This window comes from Melanerpes formicivorus, unplaced genomic scaffold, assembly GCF_026170545.1.
Source record: "Melanerpes formicivorus ecotype bairdi unplaced genomic scaffold, bMelFor1.0.p_v2 SCAF_51, whole genome shotgun sequence".
NCBI classification, from domain to species: Eukaryota; Metazoa; Chordata; class Aves; order Piciformes; family Picidae; genus Melanerpes; species Melanerpes formicivorus.
In genome coordinates, this window is record NW_027142403.1 from 1,884,393 (window position 1) to 1,908,057 (window position 23,665).

A 23,665-nucleotide genomic window follows, 5' to 3' on the forward strand; every position below is an offset into this window, starting at 1 on the left:
GAGTGTCTTTTATCCTGCAGTCATGTTTATTTTCTTTTTACCTGTTGTGCTTCACCTCTTGCTTATTATGTTGCTACATCTATGGCTCTGAAGCCAGGCTCTTCAGAGACTTGAATGTTCACTTTGTGTGGAAGTTTAGACTGGTGTTTTAGAGCTGACTTGTAGGCAGAAAGAAGGTCGTGAAACTCTGTCTGAATGCTTCCATTTCTAAGTCTCCTTGGAACAGTCTCTTTTTTCATGCAGTTTCGTGCCGTATGTACCAAAAGGAGATAAAGGGCTGGGCGCAGAGTGAGCCCTCTGTTAGGAACGTTTTCCTGGCTGAGTTTTGGGAACAAAGAAGAAAAAATCTGAACTCAGCAGCTCTTTGAAACCACTTCCTTATCATTGCTGCTTCACAAGTCCAGCAACACCAACCAGTGCCCCTCAGCTGTGACCTCTAGCACATCCTTCAGTGCTAGCATGAGTCAACAACTTCCTAATCCTTTTGCAATAACATCCAGAAACTTTTTCATTTTTTTTTTCTATAAACTTGCAACCTTCCCCTGCTAATACTTGCAAAAATTTGGCATGAGAACAAAATAGACAAAATTATTCTGCTAGAGCTACCTTGCAAGAGTAAGTTGGCAACAAAAATAGCTAACTACTGCTTCTCAATCATTTCTTTGCTCTTTTTAGCACTCTCTTATCTTCTGCCTTTATCTTGTTTTTTCCTTTACTCCAGCTACAGCTGCATCTGATCTCCATTTTCCCATTTCTGTCCCGAGAACACCTGCAGTTGTACAGTGTTTGTCACCTGTTGGAAAAAAAGGGAAACCCTGTGAAAGTTTACAAATGTCTCCATAGAGGCAGTGAGTAACAAGGGATGCATTTATCCCTGCTTTAGGCCAAGCAGCAGAGGGAAAATAAACAGGCTCAAGGCTTCTGTGAATATTGGAGATGTGTCTGGCTAGATGGCAGCAATGGCCAATAAGTACAGACAGTCGACAGGGAGGAGGATTTATTTTTAATTATAGTAATTGCTCCCTTAGCATGGTGTGGGGGCACTCATTAAGTGGAGGGGAATGGCCAGCTGCACGTACTGCCCTTAGGGCGTGATTGCCTTGGCACTGACCAATGCAGTCTCTATGCCTTGAGCAGTTCCCTGGCAGGAGCTTGGGGGTGAGGTGCAGCCACAGGGGTTGTGACATGGCCACAAGTGTCTCCTAGAGCTGAGCAGCAGCCCCAAGGATGGTGAAAAATAGCATGGGGTTAAAGCTGCAGTGGGACTCCAGGATAACTGGGGCACCCAGGATCAGACCCACACAGCAGGAATAATCATCCTGTGTGCTCTACAGTTGCTCTTCCTCAGGCTGTACTCTGTGCTGCCTTTTACGGTCTCAGCAAAGTAACACAGGAGCTTACTCTAACCCACGCACCTTTTGTACCCAGGGAGCACATCTCAAGACATAATGGGGCACATTTGCAACTCTGTCCCCAGTGTTTTAAAAACGTGACTGACTTTATTGTCAGTGACAGCTCTGTGTTCTGTGAGAAGCCTCCCTACCCCCAGCCCTGACGAGCACTGCCTGGCAAAGTTGGAGAGTTTGTGATGTTGCATTCGTTTCTATTTCTATTTATCTCTTAATGAGCAGTAAAGTTTTCTCCTGATTCAGCGTGGTGACTTTGTGAGATGCAAGGGGTGTTTAGCACAGAGGCAGGCAGACCTCTTCCCTTCAGCCTCGCAGCTTGCTTCCACCTCTGTGCAGACACTGAACTTGGTGTTTCTCATTCCTGCCAGCGACAATTGCATGCCTAAAGCCCTGCACAGCGAATTTGGATGTTGCTTCTAAGGCTTTCCACTAAGCAATTCTTTCAATCCAGCTGCCTTTCTTTCCCTTAAGAGATGAGAGGATTTGTCCCCAAGTAATGGGGTTACAGAAGTGCTGAGGGGGATCATGAGTTTTAGGCTTCATTCAGTACGTATCTCTGTTGGTTTCTTGGAGCCATAAGGGAGATGCTTTCTTTGAGCACTGAAATTGATGAAGCAGGAAAAATCTAGACTTCTTGGCCATTCATATTTTACCTCTATTAATAAGTAATTAATTAAAAAAGAAGTTGATGCTCCTGTAATGGGCTGCTAAATATATGCAAGTGGAGCTATTGGCATTAAAAAGGGATTTGACTGTAGTTGAGCAGTTATTTATATTAGAGTAAATCATATAGAGTCATGGAATGGTTTGGGTCAGAAGGGACCTTAAAGATTGTCTATTTGCAACCCTCCTGCCTTAGGCATGAACACCTCTCACTAGACCAGGTTTCTCAAGGCCTCATCCAGCCTGGCCTTGAACACTTGAAGGCATCCTTGGGCATCCTGTAAAGTATTTCTTCCTAATATCCAGTCCAAATCTACCCTCTTCCAGCTTCAATCCATTCCCTCTCATCCTATCACTACAAGCCCTTGTAAACAGTCCCTCCCCAGCTTTCTTGGAGGCCCCCTTCCAGTACTGGAAGGCTGCTATAAGGTGTCCCTGGAGCCTCTACTTCTCCAGGATGAATGGCCCAAGTTGAGATGAGCTACCTGTTGTGTTAGGACAGCTATAGAAGTTGCATCTAACCTCAACGAGCTCAGAGATGGCACAAAGTGTGGACAGGGAGATAACCATAAAGAAAATAATAATTCACCTTGGATTGTCTCAGTCCAGAAGGCGGGAAGGAGATATGGTTCTTTTGAACATTCCTGTGAGTGAAATTGCGACACAAATGAGGTCATATGTCAAGACAAGACTATTTATTAAAGAGAGAGAGAATGGAGCAAACAAAACAGAGAAAGAAAGAAAAGGGAGAGAGAGGAAAAGAGACAATGGAGAAAGAGAGAGCAGAAGAGATAATTACCACCACATGGTCCTTCTTTAGTGGCAGGGAAAGATCTCCTAGGCTGCTGCCTCCAGCATGAGATGTCCCTGGTGGCATTCTACACCCAGTAAGATGGCATAGCCCAGGGCTTTTATTATGTTCCTGGTTCATTCATTGCAGCTCCACCTGGCTCACATTACAAACGCATATGTGGACTTCCAGGGGTGACTTCCAGGGGGTCTTTCCTGTGTGCTTGCAGGGGTCAGAGCAGAGTGGCCTCCACCCCTCTTTGCTGTCCACTGTCCACCACACCCCCTGGGCAGTTGCTGTCTCCTTGGGCAGAGATGACACACCAGGCAGGTCGTTCAGCATGATCTTATCTTTGTTGAGACACTTCTCAGTTCTTAATTCAATCGTCACAATCACAATATGATTTACATTTAGGAGAGGATTCCCTCATGGATGCAAATTCATGGGCTGAACTGAGAAGTGATTGTAGACCCTCTGCCTCCCTTTCTCTTCTTCCATTAACAGCCAGTCGACTCACACTTCAGCCCTTAGAAGGGCAACAGAGCTGGTGAAGGGTCCAGAGTCTTATGAGGATCAGTTGAGGCAACTCAGATTGTTTAGTCTGGAGAAGAGGAGGCTGAGGGGAGACCTCATTGCTCTCTACAACTACCTGAGGGGAGGTTGGAGTGTGGTGGGGGGTCAGTATATTCTCCCTAGTATCAGGTGACAGAATGAGAGAAAATGGCCTGAAACTGTACCAGGGGAGGCTTAGGTTGGATATTAGGAAATATTTATTTGTTTATTGAAAGAATGGTCAGGCATTGGAATAGGCTGCCCAGGGAGGTGGTTGAGTCAGTTTTCCTGGAGATGTTCAAGAAATGTGGGGACATGGTGCTTCAGGACACTGTTTAATGGCCATGGTGGTCTTATGTTGATGGTTGGACTTGATGATGTAAGAGGTCTTTTCCAACAGAAACAATTCTATGATTTAGATCTGGGTAAAACTGTTGAGTTGAATGTTATATTTGCTGAAAACTGCTTGCCTCAGATACAGATTAGCCAAAACTATGAGAAGAAAAAAAAAATAAAACTAGAAACTGGGGAAAAAATTAAAAGAAACATGTTGGGAAACCAAAAACTTTTGTTTTGATATTTCTAAGTAAAGTTTCTGGCTTTGTCTTTGTTAGTTTCTGTGTTCTCAGTTTGGACAGCTAGCCAAATAAATTGGTTATGTGCACAACTGTAATTCTGATTAGAATGTTGGGCCCTGGGGACTTGGGCTATAGATTTTAATACAGTACATATTTATAATACCAAGTATTAGAATAATAAACCTTTATTAGAATAAACCAAACCAGGTTGGAAGAGACCTTCAAGATCATCGTGTCCAACCCATCAACCAATCCAACCCACCCAAACAGCTAACCCATGGCACCAAGCACCCCATCAAGTCTCCTCCTGAACACCTCCAATGACAGCGACTCCACCACCTCCCCGGGCAGCCCATTCCAATGGGCAATCACTCTCTCTGTATAGATCTTCTTCCTAACATCCAACCTGAACCTCCCCTGGCGCAGCCTGAGACTGTGTCCTCTTGTTCTGGTACTGGCTGCCTGGGAGAAGAGACCATCATCCGCCTGTCTACAACCTCCCTTCAGGTAGTTGTAGAGAGTGATAAGGTCACCCCTGAGTCTCTTCTCCAGGCTGAGCAATCCTAGCTCCCTCAGTCTCTCCTCATAGGGCTGTGTTCCAAACCCCTCACCAACTTTGTTGCTCTTCTCTGGACTCGTTCCAGCAAGTCAACATCTTTCCTAAACTGAGTGGCCCAGAAGTGGACACAGTACTCGAGGTGTGGCCTAACCAGTGCAGTGTACAGGGGCAGAATGACCTCCCTGCTCCTGCTGGCCACACTGTTCCTGATGCAGGCCAGGATGCCATTGGCCCTCCTGGCTGCCTGGGCACACTGCAGGCTCATGTTCAGCCTACCATCGACCAGCACCCCCAGGTCCCTCTACAGTACAGTACAGTACAGTCATGGTACACCCTCCAAGTGATGTTCTTTGCAGTATGCAAGGCTGATGCTGGTTTTGGCTCTGCTTGAAAGGCTCAGATGTATGTCCCGTATGATCTTCCTGAAATGAAAGACTTCTTCCTATGAACCAAACTGGTCTGGTGGAGAAAGATGCCTGTAGGACTGCTAGGCCTTGACTGATAAGTCCCTGAAGATTAGGACCAGTCCTTCAGGTCTGGTGGAGAACGGTTCAGTGTTCATTTCCCTTGACTGAAGCACCATAACTTTAGGAAGCACTGCTGCTGGTTCTGATCCAGTAGTCTAGGTGCAGAATGACTTGACCAAGCCCTCTCTCACACCCCACAGTTACTCTTTGGTGAGGTTAACTTTGTGCACATTTTTGGAAATTTCTTTTGACATCTGTGAAGGCCATGTATCATTTTGTCCTTATCTCCAGAAGTCTGGGGCATTGCTGGACGAGGAGAGGGTCTGCACCAAGCTATCAGGTTTCTTTCTCCCTTCCATTACCTCACAGCTAACCCATTTATACTGATAGTGGGTGGCATGAGATTCACAATCAATAGAAATGTGGCATGAAAAAAGGGTAGATAAGATGGGTAGAACTGGAGACTTGACTGGAGGAGCTGAGAGTATGCTGTAGTATGCAGAGGGATGGACAAACATTTTTACTGAGTACCTATGTATGTAGGAAGTAAAGAACTTGTCTTTGGTTAGTCTTCATTTGTTCAGTATTGCTGCTGTTACATTTCAGTAGTCCTAGTACTCAAACCCAAAGCTTGGAATATTCCCAGGAGGTTAGTTGGTCTCTGTGAGACTTGAAGCCCCAACAGAAGGGGTACAGGATCACAAGGTTCTCTTGCTGTTGTCACCAGAGCCCTGGTGTAGAAAATTCTGAAAAAGTTGATTTTGTACCTCTGGCACTTGCCCTTTTCTTTGTCTGCTGACTGCTAGTGTACCAAGCAAAGGTTTGGCTAGACCAGAGCTCAGGGTTACTTATTATCCTCATAATCCATTTCCTGTTGCCAACAGCAGTGGCTTGTGGGGATGTCAGAAGGGAATGCTCACATCACTGGTAGCCTTTTCGCTGCGATCATCATTAAGCTTTGGACCATTAGCTTAAGATGCGTGATTATTTTGTTTGTTTGAACAGCAAGACAAGCAGAGTCTCCTCTGAGTGTTTCTTTCAAGCAAACCAGCATGACTGAAAACTGGGAGCTTGCCAGAAAATGTTACGTGGAATAGTAGTGGCAGGTTCATCTTAGTGTGGGCGGAGAGAGAGCTGTACCCTCTCTCTTACTGCTTCAAACACACAGGGTCCATATGCCATAGTTGAGCTGGTTTGTAGATGGAGTATGAAGGCTACCACTTGATCTACTTTGTGCAAACACCCTGCAAGTGCTGTGGAGATCTAGTGTTATGGATAGGAGTATCAGCTGTTGTCACAGTCCAAACACACAGCATCAATATTCAGTACGCTATAGACAGTCCCATTTTTCTCCATTCTATTTAGTGCTAGTGCACAGAGCCAAATACTAAAAGGGGGGTAGGGGGGGGGTTTGGATCACATGATTAAATTAATACCATTAATTATTTAGAAACAATCAAAGGAAATACAAGACATCTGGCTTTAAGCCCAAACAACTCATGGCACTGCTGTTGCCTTGTAACCTCATCAGCTCTTAGTCCAGTCATCTCTCTTCTTTCATTATAAACACAGGAGATGCCCCCCTCCTCCCCTTCTTTCCTGCCTTATTTCTGGCAGCTTGGAACACAGATCACAAGACTGGACTGTAGAGTTGTCTGATTTTGTGTGTATAAACTCTGATAAAGGCATCCCTCCCCGTCCCCATGGCATACAATAGTGTTTGATTACCAGTGTGCTGCAGCCATAGATTGTGTTTGTGTCTTCATCTTGGTATGGGGGACAAACTGCTGTACAAAAGAAAAATACTGTTGTTACTGCAGGGCTGAAAGTCATTAAACAAATGTGTTACAGTAAGCTGCATACAATATACAGGACAAGGGGCAACGGACACAAACTGGAACACAGGAAGTTTCACGTAAGCATAGGGAAAAACTGCTTTGAGAGCAGCAAAGCATTGGAACAGGCTGCCCAGAGAGGTTGTGGAGTCTCCTCTCTCTGGAAACATTCAAAACCTGCCTGGATGCTTTCCCGGGTGATTTGCTCTCAGGGATCCTGCCATAGCAGGTGGTCTCTTCCAGTTTCTACCATTATGTGATTCTGTGGCAGTTCCTGCCCTGAAGAGTGGACAGGCTACATAGGCAGTCAGACTGGAGGAGAAATAGCCTTGCAGAGAGTGGAAGCACTTTGCCTGTGATTATGCAAGAGGACTGTGGCAGACCCAGTCCACAGACCTCAGCATTCACCTTCGCCTGGCTGACTCTAGTGGCCCTATCCTTTGTGGCCATGGCCAGATATTTTCCATTGGAATGATTTTTTTCAGTGGAAAGTCTTGAAATAAATTTTTTCCTTGGAAATAACTACTTTACCCAAGAAAAGTGAGAACAAATATTTCCCAACTGCTGATTCTGGAAGACTCTTTACTCTCTGGAGGTTTTGTCTCTTTTCTGGTTTTTATCTTTTCTCTGTTTGTCTTTCTGTTCATTTTTATTTTCTCTCTTCCCTCCTCTCCCTCTTTCTTTTCTCCTTCTTCTCCCTCTCACTCTTCCACTCACTCCCTCTCCCCCTCCCCTTCCCATTTCTCTCCCCATGTGGAAGGAAAACTCACTTGGCTGGTGATTGTATCTTCATGCTAAGCTAGATCCATTTTCTCTTCATCTTGGTTGTATTTAATACAATCAAATCATGAAGTTCTCATCTCCTGTAGATAGATTACTAGATACAATTTCCTGAAATTAGAATCATAGAATCAGTCAGGGTTGGAAGGGACCACAAGGATCATCTGGTTCCAACCCCCCTACCATGGGCAAGGACACCTCCCACTAGATCAGGCTGGCCAGAGCCTCATCCAACTTGGTCTTAAACACCTCCAGGGCTGGGGCCTCAACCACCTCCCTGAACAACCCATTCCAGGGTTATTGTGGCAAAACAAAGTTAGGATTAGGAATCCACTTTTCTGTGAGCTGGTGAATATGGACCCATTTTGGTTACTGGCAGATGCATTGAAGCCATTCTCACAGTATCACAGTATCGCTTAGGTTGGAAAGGACCTCGAGGATCATCGAGTCCAACCTATCAACACAGACCCCATGACTAGACCATGGCACCAAGTGCCAAGTCCAGTCTCCCCTTGAACGCCTCCAGGGTCGATGACTCAACCACCTCCCTGGGCAGCACATTCCAATGACGAATTACTCGCTCGGTGAAGAACTTCCTCCTCACCCCGAGTCTAAACCTCCCCTGGCACAGCTTGAGACTGTGTCCCCTTGTTCTGGTGCTGGTTGCCTGGGAGAAGAGGCCAACCCCTTCCTGGCTACAACCACCTTTCAGGTAGTTGTAGAGCTCATTACATCTATGTCCGTGGAGCTGCACCGACTTTCATTTCCTTACTTTCATCTGAAAAGTGCAGTTTTGCCGACTGTTCTCTTAATGGTTGCTGAGAGTTGCTTTGAAGAACTCTTATTTTATGAAAAGGCATTGAGGCTTCTATCACAGTAAGGCTCTCTAGACAGTCTTTACCTACTCTTGACTACTATTTTGAAGATGCACATTCCCAATTATCTGTAAAAAAAGTAGGGAAATATGCTTCCTTGGTTCTGAAAAGCTTACTTTAGACTACTGCTCTCTATTATTTGTAGTATTCCATAGCCTACACTTGTCCTCAGAGAATGAGGGCATCAGTTGAACATATTGGGTGTGATTTTGCAAAGTATGCAGTTATCCACATTTGGTTCCCACTGCATTCAGTGTGTGTTAACACTACCTTCAACAAAGGCAGTTTAGACCCATGCAGAAAGCTTTAAAGCCCCCCAGAACAAAACCCACCTCTTGCACCCTGGGCTATTTGCAGGCAAGAACATATGTTGCAAGTGCATCTGCTGCTTTGCAGGGTGTTTGTTGAATGGGTTTAGGCTGCTCCCTAAGTACTAGTGTAGTACATTTTGTTGCTGTGATAGGTTTGGCTTTTTAATGCTGTCCCTTTAAGTTTATCATGTGTTTTCAAAGTATTGTATCTCTTGGAACTAAATTTAAACAAAAATCCTCTGTATCCAGTTAACTAAAACAACCTCTTAGATTGAGCTCTTCCAAGGGTTTGTTTATTTGTTTCCTTACACTAAAGCCAGTACTTCTTATTTTATTGTCCTCAGATGTAGTTACTATGTACCATTTGTTGTTTATGTAAAACTTATATTTTTCTTTTGCTTTTTCTTCTCTCCCTTCACTTTACCTTTTCCTAACATCTGCATCACATCTTGATGGCAAGAGCAGCAGCGGTTGGCAGTTTCCCTCAGCTTTGCAAGAGAGAGAGAGACTTGATTGGAATGAAACCTTGCTCTCCACACAGCCAGCTTGAGCTGCAGCATTGAAAGGTATCATCTCATTTTCTATCTTGAAACCACAGATGAAAACCACAAACAGGTAGAAATCTCTGTTCCAAACCACCTTTTGATTTACAGCCAAAAAGCCTTTGGCAATGCATTTTTCACTGTATCCAGTTGGAGTGATTGCATGGCTGGTACCCACAGTATCTGTCTGTACCTGTGAGTTTGGTAAAGAAGCTAATTCATTTCAGAAGATTTGCATTGAAAAAGGTTAGCAGGGCAAAGAATTTTCTGATCTTAGTCTTACTTTTTTTGTTTGCCTAGAGTAGCATAACTCACTCATGTAACTTGGTTCAGCATTGAAAATACCAATCCCAGTCACACGCTGTGCATTATAGAGCAAAATGAGATTTGTTGAAACAGCTGTGTGTAGAAAGTCCAAATCTGCAATACAATAATAACCTGGAGGTCAGAGCTGAGATGGATGGATGGATGAAACTGTGAAGACAAAATTTGTGGAATATTCTTCTACTAATACTAGTGCTTCATCCTTTGAGAGCATTAGAATTCAGAAGAATCACCTGAAATTAAGTTAAAAGACTACCTTTGGGCTCCTGCACATGCTCCCTGTGACACATACATTCCAGAAACAGCCATGTGTGCTAATAATATGGCATTAAAAGTTTGGACACCACCCACAAAAATTAGTAGTGTGCTTGAAAGAAGAGTGGTGTAGGATCCTGACAACATTTAAGGCCATACATTCTTGGACATGTGTGCTCCAGTGCATGAGAGAACTAGAAAGCCCAGATAATGTTATTCTTCTTGTTTCCATGGGGGGAAATTACCAGAACAAGAGGACACAGTCTCAGGCTGCACCAGGGGAGGTTCAGGTTGGATGTTAGGAAGAAGTTCTATACAGAGAGAGTGATTGCCCATTGGAATGGGCTGCCCGGGGAGGCGGTGGAGTCGCCGTCATTGGAGGTGTTCAGGAGGAGACTTGATGGGGTGCTTGGTGCCATGGGTTAGCTGTTTGGGTGGGTTGGATTGGTTGATGGGTTGGACACGATGATCTTGAAGGTCTCTTCCAACCTGGTTTGGTTTATTCTAAATAAAGGTTTATTCTAAATGAAGAATGTATGTGCTGGCAGGCTGGCAGGTTTGGGCTGATGGGTAGCTGTACAGTAGAGCCATGTTTTAGATTTTACATACCCTTATCTGTTCTGTTCTGTTATTGGTACTAGTGGGCTGTCATGGATTTGAGTAAGCATAATTCAGACTAGATTTGGGCCATGCTGTTTATATTTGTGCAGATTGCTTCACGTTTGTAAAGCAATTATTTCCTGCGGATCCGTAGCATTGTCCATTGTTGTGCGGTGCTTTCATATGTATATATGACTGGTTAAAACACCAAATGTGCTTTGAAACGACATGACAAGGACAGTAAAAACTGCACAGTAACAGGACTATACTGGGCTGTCCTTATAATGTCCAATCAATGTGGTTGCTGGACTCTGAAGCCTCGCCAAGGCTGAATAAGTCGTGCCGTGGCCTGGTAAAAGGCAGCTTTTTCCCCTGAAATTTCTAAAGATGTCTGTTGCAGATGCTACAATGACATGAGGATACTATAAGCTGTATCTTTAGTAGCAGTAACAATGAAGGGTGTGAAGTATATCCCCAAAATCTGAAGGTGTGAATTCTAACTCATCAGCGAGCTGCGTGTGAGAATTCTATACAGTAAAAACCTCATTCTGTGCTGAAGAGGAACACTGTGAACTCCCAGCATAAAATAAAAAATGTTCTGTTCTCTACTGCTCTATCTTGAGCCAAACTTGGGATCTAAAAGCCAAGCGAAGTTCTTTCATCACCAGTCATAAAGATGCTGTAAGTCAGATTGTCCCCTCAGGCTATATTTTGACAATGTAGTAAATTGAGCTTTGGGAACTTTCTACCAGATCGAGAACTCTGTCACCTCAAAATGCAAAGCACAGATCCGTTAAAAATTCATTCTTCTGAAGCAGTTTTAAAAATATATTTTGATGTTTTGACTTCTACCAGTTCGCTCCCTGCCTTATCTGATACCTTTTGTTCCCCGCCGCCGACATTAGCATGTGTAAGGGCTGGCAGAAATGTGATCTCCGCGCCCTCCCAGGATCCAGGTGAAGCTTGTGCTACGGAGTGATTCATTAGTGCGGTTTGTTGGTGTGGTTAATGATCAAGCAGCATCCACTCCTTTACTCCCCTGCATTTCGTTGCCTTCCCGTTCTGCTCTTATTACTCATGTCTACACTGGAAGGTGTCATGAGCATCAGGAAGAGCTGTGCGCTCTGAATGGGATCAGAAAATGTGCTGGGTTTTGTACATGTTTCATAGTTTCATAGTTTCATTCAGGGTTGGAAGGAACCACACGGATCATCTAGTTCCAACCCCCCTGCCATGGGCAGGGACACCCCACACTAGATCAGCCTGGCCAGAGCCTCATCCAGCCTGCTCTTAAACACCTCCAGGGACGGGGCCTCGACCACCTCCCTGGACAACCCATTCCAGGGTTTCACCACTCTCATGGTGAAGAACTTCCTCCTCACATCTAGCCTGAATCTCCCCACCTCCAGCTTCATTCCATTCCCCCTAGTCCTGTCACTACCTGAGATCCTGAGAAGTCCTTCCCCAGCCTTCCTGTAGGCCCCCTTCAGATACTGGAAGGCCACAATTAGGTCACCTTGGAGCCTTCTCTTCTGCAGACTGAACAGCCCCAACTCTTTCAGTCTGTCCTCATAGGAGAGGTGCTCCAGCCCTCTGATCATCCTTGTGGCCCTTCTCTGGACACGCTCCAGCACCTCCACAATGTGTGTCAACAATTCCAATTCAGGGAGCTGTGTTGAGAGACGTAAAAAAAAAAAGCTAAGTGTTGTTCCTTTGCACAAATTCAAGCCAGAGTGGCATGGGAAAAGTAGACAAATTCTTTTTTGCCTAAGTTTCAGGGAAGCTAATGAGAAGGCAAAGCTTCAGAGTTTTGATTTGAGAATTAATGTGGAGGGGAAAAAAAAATTGTCTGAAATTCTTATTGTTTTCTGCTGCCCTCCTCCCCTTTGCTTTTCTGTGTTGTGTGGTGAATATATCATGCCCAGATTTTTCAATTGTAGCTTTGTGCTTAAAAGCAACATCCACACAATGAAGGTCTTTGCTAAATTGTATTTCAGATTCTTCTAGGGAGTTTATAGTTTGGAGAGACAGAGCTGCTTGCATAATTTCCCATTTCAGACATGCTGTGTACTTAACGCTCTTTCTTGAAGGTCTTTTCCAACCTAAATGATTCTCTATGTTTTCCTTGGTCTTGGTGGGCCAAGACGGTTCTCAATCTGTTGATCTTGGTCTCCTGAAAAGAAAATAGAGGAAGAGGAAGGAAAAACTTTGCAGCGAGGTTGTTGAGGCTGCTATGTTTAAAACCTATTGTTTTGCTGGAGTTCTGAGAAGTTTTTTTTATATGTTTTCCTTCTCTCTCTGACCTAATTAATTTTATGGGGTATCCCCAGGGATGTAATTTATATGACAAATGAATTACATTACAAGTTGCTGTCATGGTATGAAACCCCTTGTTTATGGTAAATTTAACATGTTGCTTTATTCTTCTTCTCTATCAAGAGCAATCTAGTGATAGTTTGTTTACTTTGTTTGTCAGAAAGTTTTGGGTGCACAGGGACTTATTGTCATTATTAAAAAATACTAACAAAAAAAAAACCAGAAATGGAAAAGGAGAAACATTAGTACAGTTCAGCTGTGTTTAGCAAACAGCTTCTGAAGGGCCACTAGCTGAGAGGGAGGGCTTTTTCGTTTGACTTCTTCTCCTTTAGAAATAGATTTATGTAGAAAAGAGTCAACTAACAATTAGTATACAAGTCTACTCACCAGTTCTCAGGCTACTGTAAAAAAAAAAAGACCTTAGGTCTCAAGAAGGCAGTTTTAGGAAGGAAGAGCACATACTGTTTTCATTGCTGAGTTCAACACTGTCCCATTTGCATTAGTGAAGCAGTTTAACCTTTTGAAGCCCGGGGATCTTTGTGCTGTCTTTTCAGGCAGTCTCTCTTTTTCTTTTTGTTTCTTTTTTTTCTTTTTAACATTCACACAACCTGCTGACTTCAGTTAGATAATACACACATTGAAACGTTTACCTTGGGCTTCCAAAGCTACATGTGCTTTTCTGAAGGCTTTAGAAGGCACAACAGATAATTGCTGCTCCTGGTAAGAGCAGCTGGCATTTTACTAAGAATGAGAGCAGCAGCAAGTTTCCTGTAATTCTGAGGCAGAACACAAGTTTGGAATTTATGTGGATTCAAAATGTTTCCAGCAGCATTGTTGCTAGGTGCTTATTCTTGAGTTTGGACAGTAACAACCTCCCCAGAAGGGTTGTGGAGTCTCCTTCTCTGGAGGCTTTCAAGACCTGTCTGGATGCGTTCCTGTGCGACCTGCCCTAGGTTATGTGGTCCTGCTCTGGGCAGGGGGGGTTGGACTCGATGATCTCTGGAGGTCCCTTCCAACCCCTAACGTCCTGTCATCCTGTGAACACTGAGTTTCCTTTTCCACAGAGAATGAAATGCTAAAAACAGCTTACATGGAGATAAACCAAAAGTACAGTGCATCTTTGATGACCTTTGTTTTGATTAGGTGGAGCAAACCAAGGAAGACAACTTCTTTAGTAAAAACGTACTAAAAGCAGCAAAAGATCCCAGCGTTAGTTCAGCAGAATATCCAAGCCAGTGCTTAAAGTTCAGGCTGCACTCCAGCGCTGCACTGGCTTGGAGTGTTTGTGCCATGGCATGGGCTTTTTGACCCGACCATGGTATCAGGTCCCAGAGCTTCACCCCCACCCTGGAGCAGGATTGGAGAAGGATCTTTTGTTAACTGGCAGGAGCCACCAAGCTGCTAAATTTGCCTAAGGGGATGATAGCAGGGGAAGGGTGTTGTGCAGTGAACTTATTTTGAAACACTAGATGCACTTTTTTTCAGTTTTCTGTTTCCACCCCGTGTTCCCAGCTTTTCTGAAGGACTCCTAATTTCAAAATTGAACTACTTTACTAGCAGTTTTTTGGCCTTCAGAAATATGGTGAAGCCTGCCCCTCTCTCTCTCTCTGTGTCTCACTTTCTCTTGGGCTGCTTATGGCATTTGAAAAATCTTCCTGCTATGTCAAGATAGCATGTGTCTCTAGTCAAAGATAAGATTTATGTTAGGTTTACACTAATTCTGAGTTGGGGGGGGGGTGTTGTTTGTTTTGTGTTGTGTTTTTTTTCCCTTCTTCTTGTTGTTTTGGGGTTTTGTGGGGTTTTTTTATGCTGTTGTTGTTGTTTCCTTCCCTGAGATGGTAAGTTATTTTCCTTTCTTTAGATGGATTATAGAGAACACAGTGTTATCCCACAGTCCCCAGCTTCAGTTTTAAAATGGATCAAGTTCAGGTTCTGACATACTTGGCAGTGTACCATCGTTTTTCTACCCCTCCCTCAATCTGGGCCATAATTGTGGATATCCTGTGGACTGCAGCCCAGAGACTGCCAGTACTGGGAGCATACGGAAGGGAAGAGATGATGGCAATAGCTTTGTAGTTTGACCTGACACTTCCATTGTTTCTCAGCCTCTAGTGTGATGAGAGGAGCAGGGAGTTTGGCATGAACTCTAAGAAAGTGGTCACTGTTCAGCAACAGAACAGTCTCCCCTACCTGACTCAGAGGCTATTACTATGGGCTGTTTATACTTTAAAAAACACAAACGAAAAAACAACCAAAACAAAACAAACAAAAAAAACCCTAAACCACATAAAATCCCCAAGACCAACTGAGGGGTATTTGAAATAAAGAGAAAGCAAATAGAGAAAGTCATACTCCAGGTAATTCAGAGTAGTGTCATAATATCAGTCTGGGTTGGAAGGGACCACAAGGATCATCCAGTTCCAACCCCCCTGCTATGGGCAGGGACACCCCACACTAGATCAGGCTGGTCAGAGCCTCATCCAGCCTAGTCTTAAACACATCCAGGGCTGGGGCCTCAACCACCTCCCTGGACAACCCCTTCCAGGGCTTCCCCACTCTCATGGTGAAGAACCTCCTCCTCACATCCAGTCTGAATCTTCCCACCTCCAGCTTCATTCCATTACCCCTAGTCCTATCACTACCTGATATCCTAAGAAGTCCCTCCCCAGCCTTCTTGTAGCCCCCTTCAGATACTGGAAGGCCACAATTAGGTCACCTTGGAGCCTTTGTTTCTCCAGACTGAACAGCCCCAACTCTTTCAGTCTGTCCTCATAGGAGAGGTGCTCCAGCCCTCTGATCATCCTCCTGGCCCTTCCACTATTTATGATGAAGTTACACTAGGGATAGACATTAACCCCATAGAATTCCTGGGTCACAGACAGCCGTATGACAGACCTTGATAGCTTTGTGGAGACAGATTATGTCAAGCCCTCAAATTTGGAAACACAGCAATTCCTCTGTAGTAAGATTGCAAATGAACACCCATTTGGAGATTGCCAACATTATCACAGTTTGTCAGGGTGATCTCACAGCCCACAAAGTGCCGTAAGAGATTGCTTTACAAGTTCTGAAATATTAGAGTGTTGAAGTGTGTGACACTGGAACGATGCTTTGATGCCTGGCTTTGTCAGTCAGGCAGACAAATAAATAATACCCAGTGTTTTTATTAGTGTAAAGCAGAACAGGTAATGGAAATGTATAGGGAAACACTGTCTTGTCACAGCTACACGGAGCACAGAAACGGAGGCAAACTGCAAATGGGATGTGTTGAAGTCAAGTCCTTCAAACAGGCACTCATATACCTGCATGGGTCAGTTGCTGCAGTACTTACTGATATCTCAGCAGGTATTAGTTTAAAGCGTTAGATCTAGGAGTGGCATGTGGCAGTTTAGGCTGGGTGCCTTCTGTTACTGCCACATGAGGATGCATGGTCAGAAAACTGCTTGTGGAGCCTCAGATAAGAGCCACTCACATAGGTAAAGAGTTCCAAACGTGGCAAATTTGTAAGAAAGTCTTCGTGCTTTGATACAAGATATTGGTATACTTTTCTATATAACAGAGTGCCACCAAAGATTATCTGTGGATCTGAGATGTTTCAGTTCTCAGCTTCTACAACTGGAGCACAAGCCCTGTGAGGAGAGGCTGAGGGAGCTGGGGTTATTTAGCCTGGACAAGAGGAGGCTCAGGGGAGACCTTATTGCTCTCTACAACTACCTGAAGGGAAGTTGTAGACAGGCAGGGGCTGGTCTCTTCTCCCAGGCAACCAGCAACAGAACAAGAGGACACAGTCTCAAGTTGTGCCAGGGGAGGTTTAGGCTAGATGTTAGAAAGTTCTTCATAGAAAAAGTGATTGGCCATTGGGATGGGCTGCCCGGCGAGGTGGTGGAGTCACCATCACTGGAGGTGTTCAGGAAGAGGCTGGATGGGGTGCTTGGTGCCATGGTTTAGTTGATTAGATAGTGTTGGATGATAGGTCGGACTTGATGATCCCAACCGGGTCTATTCTATTCTATTCTATTCCATTCTATTCTATTCTATTCTATTCTATTCTATTCTATTCTATTCTATTCTATTCTATTCTATTCTATTCTATTCTATTCTATTCTATTCTATTCTATTCCATTCCATTCCATTCCATTCCATTCCATTCCATTCCATTCCATTCCATTCCATTCCATTCCATTCCATTCCATTCCATTCCAATTTGTGGAACAGAAGGTCTAAGATGCACATTTGTTGCTCTCCTTCATTCTTACAAAGCCATTAAGTTGTAGAAATAGAGGATCATCTTCAAGCTTCTGCATCCCTGATCCACCTGTAGTTAGACAAGAAGCCATCTGATTTTCGCTCCTACCTGGATGCCAAATAATAATTTGTCCTTGACATTGGAGAGCTTTTGCTCCTACTTCTCTATCTTTATGGTACTCAGTGGTACCCAAGCATTAGTTAATATGATTGCTTACACAAACCTGGAGAAGCTTGGATGAAAGACCCTGAGTAAGGGCATGGAATGATGATGACCGTTATTAGCTGAATGTCTCAACCTAGACAAAATATTTGCACATGTAAGTAATTATGATGCACTTCAAGGCATTCTGTTTGTAATGCTTTGTAGTGCTTTGCTCTCCATTTCCTACAAATCAAATTACTGAGGGATAGATTTGATTTCCACATCATTTTGAAAATATTTTCTCTTTCTTTTTTTTTTTGTTTTTTAATTTCCTTTGTATTAATTTTTTTTTGTTTCAAAGTTCAAAACACAACTGCGGCTGAATGCACAAAACCCAACCAAAAAAAAACCCACCCTAAAGCATAACAAAATTAAGGACAGCCTAAGATGATACGCAGCAAACAATGTAAATTATACCTAACAAACATGGTTGTAATAATATACCTTATCCATGTCTGATCCACTAATAACAAATAGTTATTCAGAGGACAAATAACACATTCTTCTTCTCACTGAGAGAGAGAGAGAGAGGCAAGCCCCAAACTCAAAGTGTGTCTTACACTCTAAACAAACATGAAAAACCTGCCAAATCTTCTTATAGAAATCCCAGCAATCTTGTATTTCCTTTGTGTCTTTTGGGAATAATGAGCTTGGGGTTGGGGGGGGGAAGAAGGGAGGGCGCACAGTTTTTACTAGGTATGTGTGTCCTGATCCTGTAGCTTTTCCCTGAGAAGTCCTTGCTGCCTTCTGTTCAAAGGTTTCTCTTAAAAGCTTCCTTTTGTGGGTACTGGATTCAGACCAAAACCTGAAGGCACAGCCTGGGGTTGTTTTTTAATAATTAGAGAATATTCCCCTTCCTCATGAGAAGATTCTTCAGAAGTGCAGGGCTGACAAGCAAACTGCAAGTGATACGTCTGGTCACTTTATAAAGATTGCTGCAAGAATAAAGACCATTACTAGAAATTAATGAATGCTTTCCCCTCTGCATCATGTCAAACCAGGCTTTTGCCATCTTTCCATTTTCCTCCTGGTTACAGAAATGACTATCATTTGCTTAACAGAATGGCATCATCCTCCCCATCCTACGCTGCAGATGTATCCCCATATTCTGCAGGCCCCTGCACCCTTCTCTGGAGTCACTTTGTTTCGGTTTAGCTCCAGGCTAGGAGTTGCAGTCAGCATGGTAGTTGGCACGAGTACTTCCCAAAGGGGAAAAGGCAGATATTTGAGTATCTTGCAAGTCATGATACACCTTACACATGATACACCTTACCTTCAACGACCTGAAGAGAGGTTGTAGCCCAGAGGGGGTTGGTCTCTTCTCGCAGGCAATCAGCACCAGAACAAGGGGACACAGTCTCAAGCTGTGCCAGGGGAAGTTTAGGGTCGAGGTGAGGAGAAAGTTCTTCACAGAGAGAGCTGTTAGACATTGGAATGTGCTGCCCAGGGAGGTAGTGGAGTCACTGTCTTTAGAGGTGTTCAAGAGGGGGTTGGACATGGCACTTGATGCCATGGTTTAGTAGTCATGAGGTGTTGGGTGATAGGTTGGACTTGATGATCTTTGAGGTCTTTTCCAACCTTGTTGAGTCTATGATTCTATGATCATTCTTGACTGGGCCCCAGGATGCCAGCTTTGCCACTTACCCCATCAGTGTCAGAGCAGTTCTGGCTTCGTTGCCTCCTGGTGAGAACTCATGCCTAATGACATTGAAAGAAAGCTGTAAGAGACACTTGCCCCCTCTTACATTAGAGAATTTGGGGTAGAAATTCTCCTTAGCTATTAAACTGACCCCATGCTGCCCCTCACCCAGGGGGGTGGTCCCACCATGCCTGTGCAGCATCAGATGCCACAGGGGTGGAGGAAAGTCAGCATAGACCAGACAGAGACCACCACTTCACTGGCTGTGTGAAGGAGGGCATGATTCACGCTGAGTTGTGCTGCTACTGCAGGCCATCAGCTCTGTGCTCTTAGCCTTACACCCTGTCCTTCACAGTGGCTTATGATACATCCATCAGAGAGAAGAGCAAGCAGCCCAATGATGATCGATGCAGGAGTGACCCAAGTGGGTGATTTGTGTTGGAAACTTAAGGGGGTCTTCTCAGTGATACCTGAATCACTTTGGAATCTGTTATTCTTCTTTCCATCTGGGAGTTTGTGGTCATGAATTTTAAAATTTGCAGATCATATTTGTTGTTCTGTTATTACTTAAAGCTTAAAAAGCACCATTAGCTGAGTCCAGGCTGCCTGGACAGACTGAGGACAAACTGAGAGAGTTGGGACTATTAAGTCTGGAGAAGGCTCCAAGGAGATGTTATTGTAGCCTTCCAGTATCTTAAGGGGGCCTACGAGAAAGCTGGGGAGGGACTTTTTAGGGTGTCAGGTAGTGATAGGACTAGGGGGAATGGAACAAAAATGGGTAGATTCAAATTGGATGTCAGGAAGAAATTCTTCCCCATGAGGGTGGTGAGACACTGGAACAGATTGCCCGGGGAGGTGGTAGAAGCCCCATGCCTGGAGGTTTTAAGGCCAGGCTGGATGTGACTCTGAGCAGCCTGATGTAGTGTGAGGTGTCCCTGCCCATGGAAGGGAGTTGGAACTGGATGATCCTTGAGGTCCCTTCCAACCCTAACAATTCTATGATTCTTGCAAAGACCCATAGTCTAGTACCTACATAGAACACGTGTACATAACGATAACAAATGGGAGATGACTAGGGTCACTGGAATGATGTAAGGTAAGGGTGCACTTTTAGAGCTTGTCATATTGTATTTTGCACCAGGAACTCTAGTTTAAATCCTATCAACAGCAGTTTGCATTTAAAATCAAAGCCACAGAAATTTCTCAACCTCATGGCTGAGAAACCTGATGTAAAAATATGAGCCAAGCATAGCTGGTACAATATCATGTGCCAGTGTGTAAGATCCCAGATTAATGCCACTTAAATTGTTCCTTTATTGATGAATACCCGAGTCTACCAACATGATTTCCAGCAAAGATGATTTCTTCTCTGGCTAAAAAATGGACCTTATTAGCTGGAATGTAAAATGTGAGGGAGAAACAGTTGTACTAACTGTAGAAACAGAGATCCATCCCAGCTTTACATACAGACTGGTCTCCTAGCAGTGGGCAAATAGCCTTCGTTTCCTTTGTGTACCAGGGAGAGTATCTTGATGCACTTTGTGTTTATTCTCTTTGGGATTCTTCTTGAATGTCAGACACCAGGACTTTTTGCCTGTGCAGCTGTATTAAGTCCTGACAGGGGAAACAAGGATTTGGGGAAAGCTAAGGGGTTTTCTGGCACATGTTTGACAAATTATAGGCAGAACCTCCAAGATATCTTTATATATTCTTTGTCCTTTCTTCCCCCCCTCCCTTTCTTCTTTTCTTCACAGCACAGTTAACCTCTTTTGAAGCAATATTGTAGGTATTTAACCTATAATGTTTTCACACAAAGTGCCCAGAACTTATTTAGGGAATGGAGAGAATGTGAGTTATATATATACTGGTGTTATTCTTTAATTAATTGACCTGAAGCTGTAGTGCCTCTCATTTGATGGACTCTCCTTTAGTCCAGTTGGCCAAACCATCAGACAAAAAGAGACTCCTGCATATAACCTTTTAACCTCTTGTTTCCAGCACTGCAACACATCACTGCGCTGCCTTTTAGCACAAGACCTGAGTTCCATGCTCAACTTGTATTGGAGAATAGAATAGAATAGAATAGAATAGAATAGAATAGAATAGAATAGAATAGAATAGAATAGAATAGAATAGAATAGACCAGACCAGACCAGGTTGGAAAAGACCTTTGAGATCATCGAGTCCAATCTATCACCCAACACCATCTAATCAACCAAACCATCGAACCAAGCACCACATAGTCTCCTCCTAAACACTTCCAGTGATGGCAACTCCACCACCTCCCCGGGCAGCCCATTCCAATGGGCAATCACTCTCTCTATGAAGAATTTCTTCCTAACATCCAGCCTAAACCTCCCCTGGCACAGCTTGAGACTGTGTCCACCAGAACACCTGTGTTCTGGTGCTGGTTGCCTGGGAGAAGAGACCAGCCCCCGCCTGTCTACAGCCTCCCTTCAGGGAGTTGTAGAGAGCAATAAGGTCTCCCCTGAGCTTCCACTTCTCCAGGCTAAGCAACCCCAGCTCCCTCAGCCTCTCCTCACAGGACTGTGCTCCAAACCCCTCCCCAGCTTTGTTGCCCTTCTCTGGACACGTTCCAGCAACTCAACATCTTTCCTAAACCGAGGGGTCCAGAACTGGACACAGGACTCAAGGTGTGGCCTCACCGGTGCGGTGTACAGGGGGAGAGTGACCTCCCTGCTCCTGCTGGCCACACTGTTCCTGATACAGGCCAGGATGCCATTTGCCTTCTTGGCCACCTGGGCACACTGCTGGCTCATGTTCATGAGACCTTCACTTAATCTTTCCAGATAGGATGGCAATTTACATGTCTTCGCTGAGCTCTAGTGGCTTATCTTGTGTTTGTCGATCCCTCAGCTTGCCCATGGCTGTAGTTACTTGATCTAGGATTTTTAAACATGTTGTATCTTCCCTTTATAAGTTCCATTCATTTAGTCAGGGTGGAGATGGTTTCTCTGCTACAGCTCCACATGGTTTTTCATCGCATCTACTCTTTGAATTGTCACAATGAAGGGGTTGCATGCATGAGATTTATTTTCAGCAGACACATCTCCTGCTGCACTGTGATAACAGGCACCAGTAAAGTTGAATTTGTTCTGCAAGAGCTGAATTCTTGCTCCTGCTGGCAGGATGTCAGTGGTGTAGTCCATGTAAGTAGGAAGGATTTCCCTCTGTGTTGGGAGGACTGAGGTGAAGCTGTAAGATACAAGACCTCCTCTACAGCATCGCCCAAAGAGCATATTGTCCCCAGAGGGTGGCAATAGCAGATGTTTGTGAATGGCAAGACTAAACCTGCAATATGATCAGGAAAATAATTGTCAGTGGAAATTTCACTTGATTGTGCTGAAGGGAAGTGAAGCCCCATTTATGGATATGACTGAAGAGTTTCACACCCTGTTGTGTGATGGATAGAGAAGAATAGTAAACCAGCTCCCAGTGCATCCACTAGCTGCATGCACTATACCTTCACACCAGCAAAAATAAACTAAAATACCTAGCATAGGCATCAAACATGCTGATCCATGCAACTGTTTCCTGGGTAATGGTCTAGTATGAATGCAGGCATATGTCACTGCTTCCCATAATCTTGCTGCTGGTCTACCTCGCTGGTGGACAGCCAGGTTGGATGGAGCCTTGAGTGACCTGGTCTAGCAGGAGGTGTCCCTGCCCATAGCGGGGGTGGGGGGTAAACTGGGTGATCTTTAAAGTCTTTTCAGCCCAAAGCCTTCTGTAATTCTCTAAGAACAGACATACAAAATCTTGGGAAGGCATGAAAACAAGCACACAGATGTTCTACATCCCTCTCTCTGCGTAGTCACCATGTATCAAGAAACACAGATACGATGATGCATCATATGTCAAGAGAAAAAAACCAGACTACACCCCATGCAGCCATCACACCTTGAAAACAGACATAAATGGTAAGTCAATATGAATACACAGCTCCTAACAGCCTAATAGAATAGATCACACCACAGCCAGGTACATCTGTTCTCAGCACTAACCATTATCATTAGCTTAAAACACTTAAAATCACTGAGCTTCTTCAGGTCTGGGGACAGATTATGCCAAGAAGAATCCACTAAATAGATTTGCCAATGCAGCAAGCAGGGACCTCGACTACATTAAAACGATACATTTTGCCTCTCAAAGGCTGTAGGCTGTTTTCAGAGGAGCAATCTGAATGAAGAATGACACTAACACTGGATGGCAATTTCTTTATTGCGGTTTAAATACGGAGCTTGAAACCCTTGGACAAACAGTTGTGCCAAACTGGAAAGCAATTTGTTTGTGAAAAATCAGGCTTGTATGGCAAGCCATCCACCATCCTGCAGCATGTGTTTTCATCAGGCTTCTGCATAGGATGCACAGATCTAACTGTGACTGGACATCAGGCTCTGTGGCTGACAAAAAGAGTCAAATCTCACTTTATGTAAGACAAAAAGCAGGGAAGTAGAAGAAATAGCTTATTTCTTGCCATTTCTCTCTTCCCAGTCTGGTATCTAGACTGCTGTGAAATGCAAGATAAGGGGTTTTGCAGAGACCTTAAAGTCAGCTAAGTCATGAAAGCTTCAGAGAAGGTTTCAAAAGCAAACAAACAAAAAGGCAATTTGATATACATGCAGCAGCAGTTGCCAAGATGGTTCACTGCTGCTTGTTTATGACTTGCTCTAAAGGAGCTGAAAAGGAAGTTATGTGT